The sequence below is a fragment of the Xyrauchen texanus genome, chromosome 11 (genome assembly GCF_025860055.1).
Source record: "Xyrauchen texanus isolate HMW12.3.18 chromosome 11, RBS_HiC_50CHRs, whole genome shotgun sequence".
NCBI classification, from domain to species: domain Eukaryota; kingdom Metazoa; phylum Chordata; class Actinopteri; order Cypriniformes; family Catostomidae; genus Xyrauchen; species Xyrauchen texanus.
Window position 1 is genome coordinate 16,451,851 of NC_068286.1, and position 16,931 is coordinate 16,468,781.

Here is a 16,931-nt window from a genome sequence, read left to right on the forward strand (position 1 = left end):
ATGGGCTGAAATATGTGCCACCAGAAACTGAATTTGAACCATTTATATTTGAATTTGAATGGCTAAACTTGAATAATTGCATTGAAAAACTGAATTTGAATCACATAATTTGAAATTGTATTGTTTAATTAAAATTGAATTTATTCAAAAACTGAATCTGAATTGTATCATTTGAAACTGAATTTATTCGTTTGGAACTGAAGTCCAATAAAATTTGATCCTCACTGAAAATTAAACTCTCTATATATCTTCACATTCACTTCTCACAATTCAGATTCAGTTCTCAAATTCAATTTCAAGTTACTGAGACAGACATCCGGGTAGTTGGAGGATGAAGGAAGAGCAATCGGCGCAGATCGATAGATAGCGTTCATTGGCGCACAGGACTCCTCTTGGGCCAATCAGCACCAATGTTTTGGAGCACAGTGCGTTACCGCCATGAAACAAAGAACAAGTGCTTGCCTGACTTGCGTGACCACCACCACCATGGATTCGGCTGGGACAAATACGGTAATGAATTTTTTTTTACGATCTAACGATCTTTTGTTTTAACTGTTGTTAATGTTATAGCTATTTTGTAGAAACAGGAAATTAAATCTTTCTCCCGACGTTGCAAACACAGTAGCTATAATCCCACGTTTTATGGTAGCCTACTAGCTCTTGTAACAACATTTTTGCCTGGTGTTTATTATTTCTAAGCGTTTGCCTCTTCCTCGGTGAAAATGTTGTTGCAAACGTAGCTAGTGTTAGCCGCCGCCAAGTAGACTGGTCATGTCTTCAGTGTGATTTTTTTCCCGATAACTTCTCCTCGTGGTTGTCATTGTCAGAGTAACATTACTGCTTACTGAGAGGGAGGGAGGGAGAGAGAGAGAGAGAGAGAGTAGTAAGCGTGTAAGTTATGTGTCGCTGTGTTTGGCAGGTGCTAGCATAATGTAAGGCCATAAACTTCAGGGCAATTACACCATAGCACTAGCCCTATTCATTTGAATTGAATGCATAAGTTAGTTAATTCCGTTTGACTAGAACACAAAAATAGCACATTTACACTTCGAAAGAAAGCGATACAGCTTCCTGCACAACAGAGCAGTGCAAGTGGCTGATGCCATCACATGTAAAAAAGGTAAGGTGACACTGTATTTTTTGGACACTGTAACTGTAGGCTAAATTATGATGTTAAATTAATGTTTATATTGTGCCCCTTTGGTTACTTAATCAGGCAGATTGCTTGTCTTCATCTAGCCTACATTTCATCTTCTTTTAGGGGATTTTCATTATATTCCATCATACCTAATGTTGGGGATTATTAAATTATTTCTATTCTATATTCTGCCTTAACATGTGTAGCTTGTGACAATGTGGTCAGTCACAATTTCCCTGTTGGACAAAGAGAAGCTAAGACAGCAAAGACCCACATAAACACAGTTTGGCATCTCAATCCTGTGATGATAGCCTTACCTGTTTTGCTCACAGCCATAGGATAAACGCCAGATTTATACTGCATATAGATATGTTATGGTTATGGACCACAGAAATGTGGACTTAATGATCTTCTTTGTGTTAACTTATTTTCAGATTCCTGCTGCTCCAGTAGCTCTGATCGACTTCTCCTCTGCTAAAGCCAAAAAAACAAGCTTGACCGTTCTATTGATGGCAGGACAACTGAAAACCAGGTTGGGAAATCACTTTCATGCCCAAGAGTGAAGAGAGGGTCAGAAACATATGCTAGTTTTTTGAGACTTTAAGCAAAAACTGTCCAAGGAGTGCAGCACTGATGGCTAGGGAGCCTTACTACAAAGAATTCATCCCCAAATCTAGTATGCTTCCTAAAACTGTTCTTGAATACAGAACACCAGAGACTCTGCAGCTACCCCCAAAGAGCTTGGAGAGCTATGCCAGGTATTCCAGCTAGAAGAGCTCATCATGTCCCAGGTCCAGGCTGTAGAGAGGGCAACTTCGAAGTCAGAGTGCAAGCAGGATTTGGTTTAGGCAAAGAGCTGGACGCATAACTGCTTCCAAGCTGAAACAAGCTATTAAGACCAACCCACAGCAACCATCCAAGAGCTTGATCAAGGCCATATGCTACCCAGAAGCATATAGGTTCACCACAGCCGCTACAAGGTATTTAGGGTTTGAATTAGGGTAAGGCAGAGGTAAGGCCTCGTGTAAACAGTGTTTATGTCCAGAAAAAGAAACTGACAACAGAGGGTATAATTTGGATAAAAAGAAGCTTGTCTATTAAGTAAATGTATCTTACTGGTGGAATATTAAATGAAATGTATAGTAACACATTGCTTTGGTGCACGTTAGTTATTAGTTATAGGGTTATAAGACTATGGTTATGCAGGAGTAGAACTAAGTATAGGGGTTAGGGAAATGGCATTTAAATCACTGAACTGGCTCTACACATCCAATACTAAGTAATCATTTCCTTTTCATGTTTTGCATGTGTACTGTGTACAGTTATGGATGCAAACATGAAGCACAAGCCAGAGGAGTCTATGAGAAGCTGATGGGTCGGGAGCATGCAGGCTTCTCCTGTATGGACAGTGGTCTCTGGCTGAACCCCAAGTGGCCATACATGGGGTCCTCCCTGATGGGATTGTTGCTTGTGACTGTCACGGAACTGGCATCTGCGAGATTAAGGTAATATTACAGTCTCTGTTGTAGTAAAGTCCCTAAATCTCTCGAGACTGAGTCGTGTCTCAAGTCCTAAACTGAGCAAAAAGGCAGAAAATATATTTGTTAATCTATTGTTCACGTGTCCTTCTCTCTGTGATTTTAGTGTCCACACTCTCACCAAGATGAAGCCAATCTGCGCTTTGTGTGCTGGGGAAAAGGGCTCCTGCCTCATCAATGATGGGGATAATGTCATGCTGGACCGGACTCATGACTACTACTACCAAGTTCAGGGACAGCTTCACATTGTAGACGCTGAGTACTGTGATTTTGTTGTGTGGAACCACAATGACATTTTTGTTGAAAGGATTTTGCCCGATCTTGAACTTTGGGATGATGTTAGGCTTTTTTAGAAACGGTATACTTCCAGAAATACTGGGACAGCAAGTTACAAACTCACATGTGTAATGTAATGAAAGGATCCAGGCACTCTTGAAAGTGGGCTGTGTGATATTGCTGTTATATCAATACGGTTGTATGAGACAAGATTACATTTTGACTATTGTTATGAGTGTGGTCTTTGTGAGTTCTGGCTGTTGTATAATTTAAATGAAAAGATTAAATGCCATTGAGAAGACAGAATTATACATGGTGGTTTATTTACAAGATTAGATTTTTCAACAATTGTTATAATAACAAGAACATGGTGTGCAATAACAGATTAGAATCCATTTCATTACATATAATACATATAGCCAGTACAATTGGACTAGTGGATAAAAGTATTACACTTGTTGAAAACATATTAACAGACTGATATGTGTCGGGGCTCAGGTACTACTACTCCCTGTCCTCTTACTTATCATCATCAGAGCCAAGAAGCAGGGATCAGGTACTGGACACTACATGTGTGAGGGCTCAGGTACTGGACTGACTGATTATTATCCCTCTCCCTCCTTACTCCAATGGGACAATAGACTCCGAAAGATTAGACAAGCGCTAGGGCAACCTAAAAAGCCCCAATCAAGTCCATATTAGACTACCGGTAACTTAATAAGCATTACTAAGTAAATGAGCATTTAATGACAACCTAATGCTATATAAACACAGACACAAAAAACACGTTGGCTAGCTAACATACCTCCGACGTAAGTGGTCGCTGCAGACACGGGCATTAACAGACTCTGCTCCTCCCGACCGCAGACGTACGTTAAAAATCAACTTTTACGGCGTTGTTCTGTGAGCGCTTTTACATTTCTCACCTTTATGAGTGACAATCTTCGGTACTCTATAAAAACCCTTTCCCTTTTCTCGATTAGAACGATTGGAGCAGCCGTAAACTACACAAAACATTGGCATTTTGCCAGACGGCAGATCCTCAGCTTTTTCACTTCCTGCCCTCCATCTGAATTGCGCGCTCTCGCATGCAGCAGCGTGACGCCACGTGAAACCAACCTATGAACGCTATCTATCGATCTGCGCTCGATTGCTCTTCCTTCATCCTCCAACTACCCGGATGTCTGTCTCAGTAACTTGAAATTGAATTTGAGAACTGAATCTGAATTGTGAGAAGTGAATGTGAAGATATATAGAGAGTTTAGTTTTCAGTGAGGATCAAATTTTATTGGACTTCAGTTCCAAACGAATAAATTCAATTTCAAATGATACAATTCAGATTCAGTTTTTGAATAAATTCCATTTTAATTAAACAATACAATTTCAAATTATGTGATTCAAATTCAGTTTTTCAATGCAATTATTCAAGTTTAGCCATTCAAATTCAAATATAAATGGTTCAAATTCAGTTTCTGGTGGCACATATTTCAGCCCATAGATATGTTTCAAAAGACACAGTGCATCAAGTCCACAGCCTATGAGGCTTATCGGACAGTGAGAAGAAGTAAGGTAGTAAGAGTAAAAACTCCATCTTCGTCTACAAATGTAAGATAATGAGGGCACACTGTAGTTGAGCAGTTTCTTGTTTTACTTAACACAGCATTCACTTTCAGAGTAAATGTGCTGTATCTGTTTCCTCTTTACATCAGAGTTGTTTGTGTGTCATGTTTTTTATAACTAACTTATACCCTTCATATCTTTTGTTTAGCTATGAATCATTCAGTTTGGATTTTATCCTAACCCAAATTTTGAGCTTTGACCATTAATAGAGGTTCCTGTTGGTTCATGTTATGATTTATTACAATGGGGAGAAGTCAACCTTTTGACAGTCCTTATGTCCATTTCATAGAGCAAATGTGAAAGTAAAAACAAAACAGGTGTGGACTTTTCATCTTTGCATTTGTTTGAATATATGGGAGGACATACAATATTATTGTTTTTGTGGGAATATTGGCATGATAAATATATGAATAATGTTTGTTTAATATTTTGTTGAGCAAGCTTAGGCAAAGCACACCTGTTTGCACTGTGTGGCAAAATAAGCCACCCAGTTTACAAACTACCTTTGGGTGCAGACTATACCGATTAGATTGACCGAACAATACTCCACTCAGGTTAGTTTAGAATCAATGTAGTTACAAACAGTACAGTAAGTTCATAAATTCCAACAGCAACAGTTAATTATCAACTAACAATAATGTACAAATTCAAAGTCAACATCACTGAAATAAGCAGAGCAGATCAACCCAAAGTCTAAACTTAGAAACAAAAAAAGAATGAAGACCAGCAGCTTATGAGCACACATAAGTGAAGCACAGAGTGGAGGCAAACCTAATGGGTCTTACATATTATAGAAGTGCATGAAGTAAATTACATATGAAGTAATACTATAATTGCACTTTACATTAAGGTTCCCTTTGTAACAGGTTATAAAGGGGTTCATTATTTACTAATAACTCATCTACAAATGCATTATACATCATTTAATTTAGCTTATCTCAGACCATTTGGCCCGTTTCGCAGCCGGCCCACCGGACCCATCGGTTCTCCTGATGGCCATTCCTCCCCTGATCAGCCCCAAAGAGCATCGGCCCACTGGGAAAATGCTCGGTGCCTGATTACCAGTCCAGCCCTGATCTACTCCCAACATTTTAGAGACATCATTAAATCTCTAATTAGATAGATGCTGTCAAAACATTATCTGCCAGGCACAAAGTAGGTCAGGGTGGATGACCTCATCCAAAACTCTTCCTAGTCTAGTAGTTAACACTTTAGAGACTTATAGTCACAGCACAATAAAGACACAGGTTGCCAGTTCTTTATGTCTCTCAAATCACCTTTTTTTGGCAAAAGAGTAAGGACCGCTCACAGACGGCCCAGTGGCATAAGTCCTCTGATTAAACTGTCTCTGAGAACTGTCAGCAGATCCTCCCCTATCACAGACCAAAAGGCTTTATAAAACTCAAATGGGATTCCATCTATCCCAGGAGCCTTGACATTCTCCATACTTTGGAGAGCTTCATACAGTTCTCCCATTTGAATGCTGCATTAGAGTCTTCAGATAATTTTGGCAGCTCTTCCATAAACAGCTGTTCAACAACCCAGTCTTACCTGTGCTCACAACTATAAAGATTTTCATAAAAACTTACTGATCTTTTCTGTATTTCAATAGGGTCTGATCCAAGAAGACCAGCTTCAGAAAATAAAGAAATAATCCATGTCCATGCGGCATGCGCCGTGCTATAACCAAAGTCCAGGGGCCGGTTTCACCGGCTAAACGTACGTTACAACTTAGCCTAGCTGTGGCGTAAATGGGCACAAAGTCACAACTTATGCACTAATAAATATTTGAGCGTTGCACCATTAAACTTAGGAAGAATGGTTGGACTAAAAAGCAGACTCATTTAATGACTGTCACGGTATTTAATCCTATGTCTCTTCCTTGTCTCGTGCCTTGTTCTTAGTGTGTGTTGTGTGGGTGCGTGAATGTGTGGGCGTGTTGTTTGTACCATGATTAGCGCTCTGCCGCAATCACTCCTCTCACCAGCTGTTACTCATTCCCATTCCCTTTAAATTCTCACCACTCTCTCATCTCCTTGTCAGATCGTTGTTTGTGATGTCCGGTGTTGTTCGCTCTTCAGAGTTCCAGTCCAGTTCTCTGTTGTCCCTGTTTCAGTGTCCTGTTTGCTGTTACCCGGATTCACGCGTGTCTGTTCAACACTTCTCTTCACTCTTCTCACCACGCATCATCTGACCATTGGAGACTCTGCGCCACTAGACCATCACCCGGACTTTTCCCCTATCTTCTCAATTTGACTGTCAATAAACTAATTGTCAACTTGCAACTTGCTTCCTAGCTTCATTACGTCACAGAACGATCTGACCACAAGATGGAAGCAGCGAGTAACAATTCAGACAGCCTAGAAGAATTGCGTGATGAACAGCAGACTTCGTATGGAGAACCAAGAGAAGAATCTCAATGACACGACTCGGCTGTCCAGGCTCTAGTGGCGCAGGTGTCCGGACTCACCCAGCAAATTCAACTTCTGCGAGCTCCCACTGCGCCACCGCGCACGCTGATTCCTCAACCACCACCAGCCCCCCTCCCAGTCGGAGCCCCGCCTACCGGTTCCAGAGCTATATTCAGGTGAACCTAATTTTTGCCGAGCTTTTCTAACACGATGCTCAATGCATTTTTCTTTACAACCCAGAACATTCTGTGATGAAAGAACCAAGGTCGCTTTTGTCCTGACGCTACTTTCTGGGAGAGCGGCTCTTTGGGGAACGGCGTGTGGGAGAATCAAGATGAATGCTGCACCTCTTTTCAAGCACTCTCCGCGGAGATGAAGCGAAGTTTTCGACCGTGCTGTCTCCGGTAGAGAGGCAGCCAGAGTGCTGGCCGACTTAGCGTCAGGGGAGAGATCTGTATCAGACTTTTCTATCGAGTTCGGACGCTAGCGGCGGAGAGCCAATGGAACGAGGAGGCGCAGTGGGACATGTTCCTGCATGGGCTGGCTGATCGCGTCCAAAAGGAGATATACGCCATGGATCTCCCCACCAAGCTAAACGATTTGATCGCCTTTGGCGCTTAGAGTGGACGCAAGGTTATCCAGAATGGAACAGCGTGTACAAACCAACCGCCCCTTGAGAGGATTAGGCGGTCAATGTTCTGGAGGCGGGGACGCGTTCAGCCCCGCTCTGTGATCCCGAGCCCATGCAGGTGGGTCGAGCCCGGCTTTCCCGGGAGGAGAAGGAAAGGCGGAGATCCCAGGGACTGTGTTTGTACTGTGGTGGTGCTGGACATTTTGCCTACAACTGTCCTTTAAAAGGATCCGCCCGATAGCAAGTATGAGGCTACTATCGGGTGGGATCTCCGCCGAGAAGACCTCATCCACATCTACCCTCCTTCCGGTAAGTCTTCAATGGTCTAATCACCGTCCACGACTGTCGAGCACTTCTGGATTCTGGGGTCGAAGGAAATTTCATGGACTACACTTTTGCACTCAACCACCAAGTCCCCTCAAGTCTCTCACTCACCGGATCGCTGTTCACGCCCTCAATGGCCAGAAACTTCCCACCATTTCCCTAGCCACTGAAGACATCACTCTCGTCACGTCAGGCAATCACACCGAGACCATCTCCTTCTACATACTGGACACTCCTCTTGCCCCCATCGTCCTTGGTCATCCCTGGCTCACCCATCACAACCCTAAAGTGGACTGGCAGTCTAAGTCTGTGTCAGCGTGGAGCACTCAATGTCATAAGTCTTGTCTTGTTTCTGCCTGTTCGTCTGTTTTTGTCCCTGTTTTTCAGGAAGAGGCGGTGGATTTATCTAACGTGCCCGCGGAGTACCTGGACCTGAAGGAGGTGTTCAGTAAGTCTCGGGCGGCTTCTCTCCCTCCACATCGTCCCTATGACTGTACCATAGAGTTATTGCCAGGTACATCTCCGCCTAAGGGCAAGTTATATTCACTCTCGATTCCAGAGAGGGAGGCTATGGAGAAATATATTTCTGATTCTCTAGCTAATGGATTCATCCGCCCTTCCTCTTCTCCAGCGGGGCGGGATTCTTTTTTGTGGGGAAGAAGGATGGATCTCTGCGACCTTGCATTGATTACCGGGGCTGAACAACATCACGGTAAAGAATACTTTATCCTCTACCGTTGATGTCTTCAGCTTTTGAGAGGTTGCAGGGAGCATCTATCTTCACGAAATTGGATTTACGTAATGCTTATCATTTGGTCCGCGATCAGGGAGGGGGATGAATGGAAAACCGCTTTAACACCCCCAGGGGCACTTTGAATACTTGGTCATGCCGTTCGGCTTGTCCAACTCCCCAGCGGTCTTCCAGGCACTCGTCAATGACGTGCTGCGAGACATGGTTGATCAGTTCATATATGTTTACCTGGATGACATATTGATTTTTCTTCTTCTCTCCAGGAACATGTGCAGCACGTCCGGCTAGTGCTTCAGAGATTGCTAGAGAATGGGCTTTTTGTCAAGGCGAGAAATGCGCTTTTCATGCACAGTCTGTTCCTTTCTTAGGGTACATCGTGTCGGTTGAGGGAATGCGCATGGATCCTGAGAAGATCAAGGCTGTGGTAGATTGGCCAAGTCCAGAGTCTCGTAAGGCCCTACTGAGATTCCTGGGGTTCGCCAATTTCTACCGGCGTTTCATTCGCAATTTCAGTCAACTAGCCACACCTCTGACCGCCTTGACCTCCCCAGAACAACGTTCAGGTGGTCAGACGCAGCTGAGGCTGCGTTTGCCAAACTGGAAAGGTTGCTTTGTTTCAGCCCCCATCCTGATAACCCCTGATCCATCACGCCAGTTCGTGGTGGAGGTCGATGCATCAGAGGTGGGGGTAGGCGCAGTGCTATCCCAGCGTTCTCCTTCAGACGACAAGATACACCCTTGCGCGCTTTTTTCTCATCGCTTGTCCTCGGCCGAACGTAATTATGACATTGGTAACAGAGAGTTGTTGGCAGTCAAGTTAGCTTTGGAGGAATGGCGCCACTGGTTGGAGGGTTCGGGGTACCTTTTATCGTCTGGACCGATCACAAGAATTTGGAATATATTCGCACAGCTAAAAGATTAAACTCCAGGCAGGCTCGGTGGGCTCTTTTTTCGGTCGTTTTGATTTTACTCTTCGTACCGCTCGGGTTCCAAGAACATCAAACCCGATTCTTTATCACGTATTTTTGATCACTCCGAACGCCCGTCTACTCCCGAGTGCATTTTACCAGAGACTCTATTCATCTCTACACTCACATGGGAGATCGAATCGAAGGTCAAGACGGCCTTAGAAGGGGTAACGCCCGCGCTCGGTGCCCACCGAACCGTTTGTTTGTGCCGGAGGGGTTACGGTCCAGCGTTATTCAGTGGGGACATTGTTCTAATGTGGCTTGTCATCCAGGAGTCAATCGAACTAAGTTTTTAGTCAAGCAACGATTCTGGTGGCCTTTGATGGCTCGTGACGCTCACAGTTTTGTTTTGGCTTGCTCAGTCTGCGCCACTGGTAAGAGTTCCAATCGACCCCCAGACGGGTTACTTCAACCGCTGCCGGTGCCATCGAGACCCTGGTCCCATATCGCTCTAGATTTTATCACCGCCCTCCCACCCTCACAGGGACACACGGTAGTTTTAACCGTGGTGGACCGGTTCTCGGCGACGCCCACTTCATTCCCTTGCCCAAATTACCCTCTGCCAAGGAGACAGCGGTGATTGTCATTGACCACGTCTTTCGGCTACATGGCCTCCCGACAGATGTGGTCTCTGACAGAGGACCCCAATTTGTGTCCAAATTTTGGCGAGAATTTTGTAAATTACTGGGAGCGACTGTTAGTCTGTCCTCAGGGTTTCATCCCCAGAGCAATGGTCAATCTGAGCTGAGCCAACCAGGATCTGGAGAGAACGCTACGATGTTTGGTATCCAAGAATCCTTCCTCATGGAGTCAGCAACTGTCTTTTGTTGAGTACGCCCACAACACGTTACCAGTATCATCCACGGGCCTATCTCCGCTTGAGTGTAGTGTAGGTTACCAGCCACCTATTTTTCCTAGTCTGGAATCTGAGTCGCGGGTCCTCTCGGCTCACGCCTTGGCTCCAGAGGTGTCACCGCGACTTGGACTAGGGCCCGGAGACTCTACTCCAAGTGGGGTCACGCGACCAAGGCCAAAGCTGATCGCCACCGGTCTAGGCCTCCCGTGATAACGTCGTTGGTCAAAAGTGTGGCTTTCTACTAAGAACATTCCTCTACGCTCCGTGATCTAATAAACTTGCACCTAAATTTATTGGCCCGTTCGCTGTCACCAAGATCGTTAGTCCGGTGGCAGTCCGCCTCAACCTTCCTCCAGCGTACAGGAGAATTCACCCCGTATTTCATGTATCCAAAATAAAACCCGTCTTTTATTCCCGCGATTAACCCGCCGGTTCGGTTCCCCCGCCGCGACTCGTAGACGGGGAACCTACTTATTCGGTCAACCGTATTCTGGACTCAAGACGGAGGGGACGCGGATTTCAGTACCTGGTGGACTGGGAAGGTTACGGTCCGGAGGAGAGAGGTTGGGTACCGGCCAGAGACATTCTGGATCACTCCCTTATCGATGACTACAATCGGCAGGTAAGGGAGCCTGGGAACGCCAGGAGGCGTTCCTAGGGGAGGGGTACTGTCACGGTATTTAATCCTATGTCTCTTCCTTGTCTCGTGCCTTGTTCTTAGTGTGTGTTGTGTGGGTGCGTGAATGTGTGGGCGTGTTGTTTGTACCATGATTAGCGCTCTGCACGCAATCACTCCTCTCACCAGCTGTTACTCATTCCCATTCCCTTTAAATTCTCACCACTCTCTCATCTCCTTGTCAGATCGTTGTTTGTGATGTCCGGTGTTGTTCGCTCTTCAGAGTTCCAGTCCAGTTCTCTCGTTGTCCCTGTTTCGGTGTCCTGTTTGCTGTTACCCGGATTCGCCGTGTCTGTTCAACACTTCTCTTCACTCTTCTCACCACGATCATCTGACCATTGGAGACTCTGCGCCACTAGACCATCACCCCGGACTTTTCCCCTATCTTCTCAATTTGACTGTCAATAAACTAATTGTCAACTTGCAACTTGCTTCCTAGCTTCATTACGTCACAATGACATCAGTGAGCTCATGTTTTGCGTGATAGTCATCAATCATTTCGACATATATGACGATGTTGGCATTTACACTCATTTACATTTACGAGAGAGAGAAAAAACATACTTTTAAGCGGCTCTTCAATAAGAAACCGATCTAACGGTGCACCAACGTCGTCTGGTGTCAAGTGTCAACATATACGAAATATGTAAGATGTTAAAATGAATAAATGTCTATATTTCCAGCCTATTGTATTCGTATTTATTTATCACCCCTTATTTATTTTAGATACAGTTCCTATATATTTGTTATTAAGTGTGGAAGCAGGAGAAGACAGATGGGGTGTGGATCCAAATGTGGCTTTTATTGAAACAAAACAGAATAAACAAAACACAGGAACAAAAGAAAGTCCTCGATGGTGTCACGAACCCCTTTCCTCTGCCCCATCTCCGCTTCCTCGAGCACGCACCCATACACTCCGCGAGCATGCTCGCTTCCCGCTCCCTCGCTCCGCCCCTTGGCTGCGTACGCTCTTTTCCTCCCTCGAGCACTCCGCGCTCCTTTTGCTATTCGAGGCTCTCGCTCAGTAAACTCTCCCCCTCTGACTCATGCTCTCGCTTCTCCACGCACCAGCCTGAACATTATGACCACTTGCACTCACGGCTTCCTATCCCCACACATTAGATTCACCTGCACTCGTCTACGTCACCTTCATTGTTCACACCTGCACCTTCCCCTATAAATACCCAGCACTTCCGTTTCACGGGTGTTGGTTATTGTATGTATTTAGATTCCGTGTTTATGCCCCGCTAGTCTCGTGCCTAGTTTTGCCCCTGCTAGTCTCGTCTAGTTTTGACCTCCCTACTTGTTACCTCTTAGCTTGCCAACTCCCCATCCCTCTAGTCCCCTCTTGCTACGTGTTTGTTTCATCCTGTTTACCCGACATTGACCCTCGTTCCCTCGACTACTCTCCCGGATTTGCCCTTGTTTGTACTTTTGCCGGACTGCTTTAATTTAATAAAGCAGTTTTCATCCGTCATTGTGACTGTCTCTACTTGTGTGTGTGTGTGTCGGGTTACAGAATAACCAACCTCACCGAAGACAGTCACAATGCGTCGCGCTGAGGATTCGCTTCGGCTCACTAGGCGGAGGAACTCGTCACATTCAGCGCCAAGGAGCGGCGGTGTGGAAGCATGATCGCGGCTCACAGGCCAGGGCCAGCAGGTGCGTCGCGATTTTTGATTTTTGTCACCCTGCGTCACCTGTGTCTGCCCCTGAGCCCGTTTATGCTTCCCATGCGTTTTTGGCGGCAGCTCTCCACCCCGGAGAGGTTTTCACGGCTCTTCAGGCGCTGACCAAGGGGTTTTTATCGCGAGGCAGCGGTGGTGTAACCCATAACCCCGCCCTCGGCATTATGGACCCAGCGGCCCAACTTCGTGGGTTTCGCGTCAGGGGAGCCAAACCGTGGAGGCTTATATTATGGATTTTTGTGTCCTGGTGTACCAGGTGAATTTTAATGAGGTGGCTCTGAAGACCATTTTTCAATGTGGTCTGAATGAGCCAACCTCATCATTAATGCCTGGTGGTGGCTGCCCCTTAACCTGGCTCAGTTTATTGACCTCGCCCTACTGTACTCTGGTTCCTCGTTCACTGTGGGGAGGCAGACACTGAACCAGCGCTCCACACCAAGACCCCGTCTCGAAGCCTACCACGGCCCCAGTCCCTAAGCCTACCGCGACCAGCGAGCCAGCGCCCATGCCCGCCCACGGCCAGCGAGCCAGCGCCCATGCCCGCCGCGGCCAATGAGCCAGCGCCCATGCCCGCCCACGGCCAGCGAGCCAGCACCCATGCCGCCACGCGACCAGCGAGCCAGCGCCCCTGCCTGCCACGGCCGGTGAGCCAGCGCCCATGTCTGCCACGGTCAGCGAGCCAGCGCCTGTAGCCTCGACCCCCTGAGCCAGCGCCTGTAGCCTCGACCGTCCCCATGGCCATGTCCCCTGTTGGCCGAAGGCGTAAGAGAAGGAAGAGGGCCCTTCTCCCCAGTCTGCGTCTTGTGCTCAAGACCTCTGCTCCGCCCTCAGAGTCTTCCACGGCTCTGCAGACCTCTGCTCCGCCCTCAGAGTCTCCCACGGCTCTGCCGAGTCCTGCTCCGCCCTCAGAGTCTCCCACGGCTCTGCGGGTTCTGCTACGCCCCTCTGAGCCCTCCTGGGCTCCGCCTCCACGAGTCTCCAAGGGCCCCTCCACGAGGCCTCCTAGGGCTCCTCCTCCACGAGCCTCCCAGAGCTCTACCCCTCAAGTCCCTCAGGGCTCCACCCTTCAAGCCTCTCACGGCCTAGCCTCTCGAGAGTCTCTCAAGGCTCCATCCCTCGAAGTCTTTCATGGCTCCACCCCTCAAGCCTCTCACGGCTTAGCCTTCCGAGTCTTTCAGGGCTCCATCCCTCGAGTCTTTCATGGCTCCACCCCTCAAGCCTCTCCACGGCTCAGCCTCTCGAGTCTTTCAGGGCTCCATCCCTCGAGTCTTTCATGGCTCCACCCTCAAGCCTCTCACGGCTTCGCCTCTCGAGTCTTTCATGGCTCCACCCCTCAAGCCTCTCACGGCCAGCCTCTCGAGTCTTTCATGGCTCCCACCCCTCAAGCCTCTCACGGCTTAGCCTCTCGAGTCTTTCATGGCTCCACCCCTCAAGCCTCTCACGGCCGCCTCTCCGAGTCTTTCATGGCTCCACCCCTCAAGCCTCTCACGGCTCAGCCTCTCGAGTCTTTCATGGCTCCACCCCTCAAGCCTCTTACGGCCAGCCACTCGAGTCTTTCATGGCTCCACCCCTCAAGCCTCTCACGGCTCAGCCTCTCCCGAGTCTCTCAGGGCTCCACCACCCCTCAAGCCTCTCACGGCCTGCCTCTCGAGTCTCTCAGGGCTCCTCCGCCTCTCAGGGCATCCCCTCTAGAGTCTTTCATGGCTCCACCCCTCAAGCCTCTCACGGCCAGCCTCTCCGAGTCTCTCAGGGCTCCTCCGCCTCTCAGGGCTCCGCCCCTCGAGTCTCTCAGGGCTCCTCCCCCTCTCAAGCCTCTCAGGGCTCCCCCTCTCGAGTCTTTCAGGGCTCCTCCTCCTCTCAAGCCTCTCAGGGCTTCGTCTCTCGAGTCTTTCAAGGCTCCCCCTCAAGCCTCTCGAGCCTCCCAGGACTTCGGCCACTAGAGAGGCTCCTATGGCTCTGCCTCCCGGGCCTCCCTCTGGCTCTCCGGCCTCCCAGGGCTCGGCCACTAGAGGCTCCTATGGCTCTGCCTCCCGAGGCCTCCTACGGCTCCCCTCCAGAGCCTCCTACTGGCTCCACCTCCCGAGCCTCCCTACAGCTCTGCTCCCAAAGACTCCCAGAGCTTCCTAGGGCTCCGCCTCTTGAGCCTTCCACGGCTCCACCACCCGAGCCTCCTACAGCTCTGCTCCCTAAGACTCCAGAGCCTTCCTAGAGATTCGCCTCTCGAGGCCTCCCTACGGCTCCGCCTCTCCGAGCCTTCCACGGCTCCACCACCCGAGCCTCCCTACGGCTCTGCTCCCTAAGACTCCAGAGCCTTCTAGAGATTCGCCTCTGGGCCTCCTGCTGGCTCCGCCTCCTAAAAGCCTCCCTTGGCTCCACCTCCAGAGCCTACCAGGGCTTCACTCCTGGAGCCTTCTACTGGCGCCACCACCCGCACGTCACCTCCCTCGGCTCTGCCTCCCAGAGCCTTCCAGGGCTTCACCTCTGGAGCCTCCTCACGGCGCCACCTCCCCCGGCTCTGCCTCCAGAGCCTACCAGGGCTTCACTCCTGGAGCCTTCTACAGCGCCACCTCCCACGGCATCACCTCCCTCGGCTCTGCCTCCAGAGCCTTCCAGGGCTTCACCTCTGGAGCCTCCTACGGCACCACCTCCATGGGCTCCACTTCCTGAGCCTTCCAGGCTTTCGCCCCTAAAGCCTCCTTCGGCTCCACCTCCAGAGCCCACCAGGGCCTCGCCCCTGGGGCCTCCTGCGACTCCACCTCCCTCGGCTCCGTCTCCTGAGCCTTCCTCGGCTCTGCCTCCGGAGCCCCCCAAGCCTCCCTCGGGCCGCCTCTTCTGTCTCTCAATTCCCGCCTGCCGAGTCTCTCACGGCTCCCGCCTTCCAAGGCTCAGTCTCCCAAGTCCTCCACGCTGCTCACGCCCCCTGAAACCTTTCCTCACTGGGTCTTGCCTGCTCCCCTTGTTACCGTTCCTCTACCTGTCCTGTGGCCTCTTCCCTGGCCTCCGGACCCTATTCCTGTCCGGTGGTCACCTTCCAGACCCCGGACCCAGTCCCTGTCCTCCAGTCAGCCTTCCAGACCTCCTGACCCAGTCTCTGCCCTATGGCTGCCCCCTAGAACCTCCCGACAACCCGCCTGTCCACTATGTTCCCCTTGACCTTGCCTTGAACTGCCCATTGACCCCCATGGACTGTTTCATCTCCCTTTTGTGCCTTCTGCCCCTCGTGAGCTCACTACGCTTCGTTCTGCTCCCACGACCTCAGCGCTCGTTCTGTCCCCTCGAGCTCTCACGCTCGTTCTGTCCCCACGAGCTCACGCGCTCGTTCTGTTCCCTCGCGCTCCTGCAGCCGAGCGGCCGTCAGGAGCCGGTCCTATTCAGAGGGGAGTACTGTCACGAACCCCTTTCCTCTGCCCCATCTCCGCTTCCTCGAGCACGCACTCCATACACTCCGTGAGCATGCTCGCTTCCGTCCCTCGCTCCGCCCCTTGAGCTGTCGCTCTTTTCCTCCCTCGAGCACTCACGCTCCTTTTTGCTATTACGAGCTCTCGGCCAGTAACTCTCTCCCCTCTGACTCATGCTCGCTTCTCACGCCGCACCAGCCTGAACATTATGACCACTTGCACTCACGCGCTTCCTATCCCCACACATTAGATTCACCTGCACTCGTCTCGTCACCTTCATTGTTCACACCTGCACCTTCCCCTATAAATACCCAGCACTTCCGTTTCACGGGTGTTGGTTATTGTATGTATTTAGATTCCCGTGTTTATGCCCCTGCTAGTCTCGTCTAGTTTTGCCCCTGCTAGTCTCGTCTAGTTTTGACCTCCCTACTTGTTACCTCTTAGCTTGCCAACTCCCCATCCCTCTAGTCCCCTCTTGCTACGTGTTTGTTTCATCCTGTTTACCCCGACATTGACCCTCGTTCCCTCGACTACTCTCCGGATTTGCCCCTTGTTTGTACTTTTGCCCGGACTGCTTTAATTTAATAAAGCAGTTTTCATCCGTCATTGTGACTGTCTCTACTTGTGTGTGTGTGTGTCGGGTTACAGATGGGAAA

At 48.9% G+C, this 16,931-nt stretch overlaps 1 protein-coding gene across 2 annotated transcripts in view; it reads left to right on the forward strand.

Annotated features, from left to right (window-relative positions):
* The window catches only part of LOC127651799 (E3 ubiquitin-protein ligase ZFP91-like), a 40,268-nt gene that overhangs the window by 5,171 nt on the left and 18,166 nt on the right, over nt 1-16,931 (forward strand). The gene's annotated exons all lie outside the window — the stretch shown is intronic.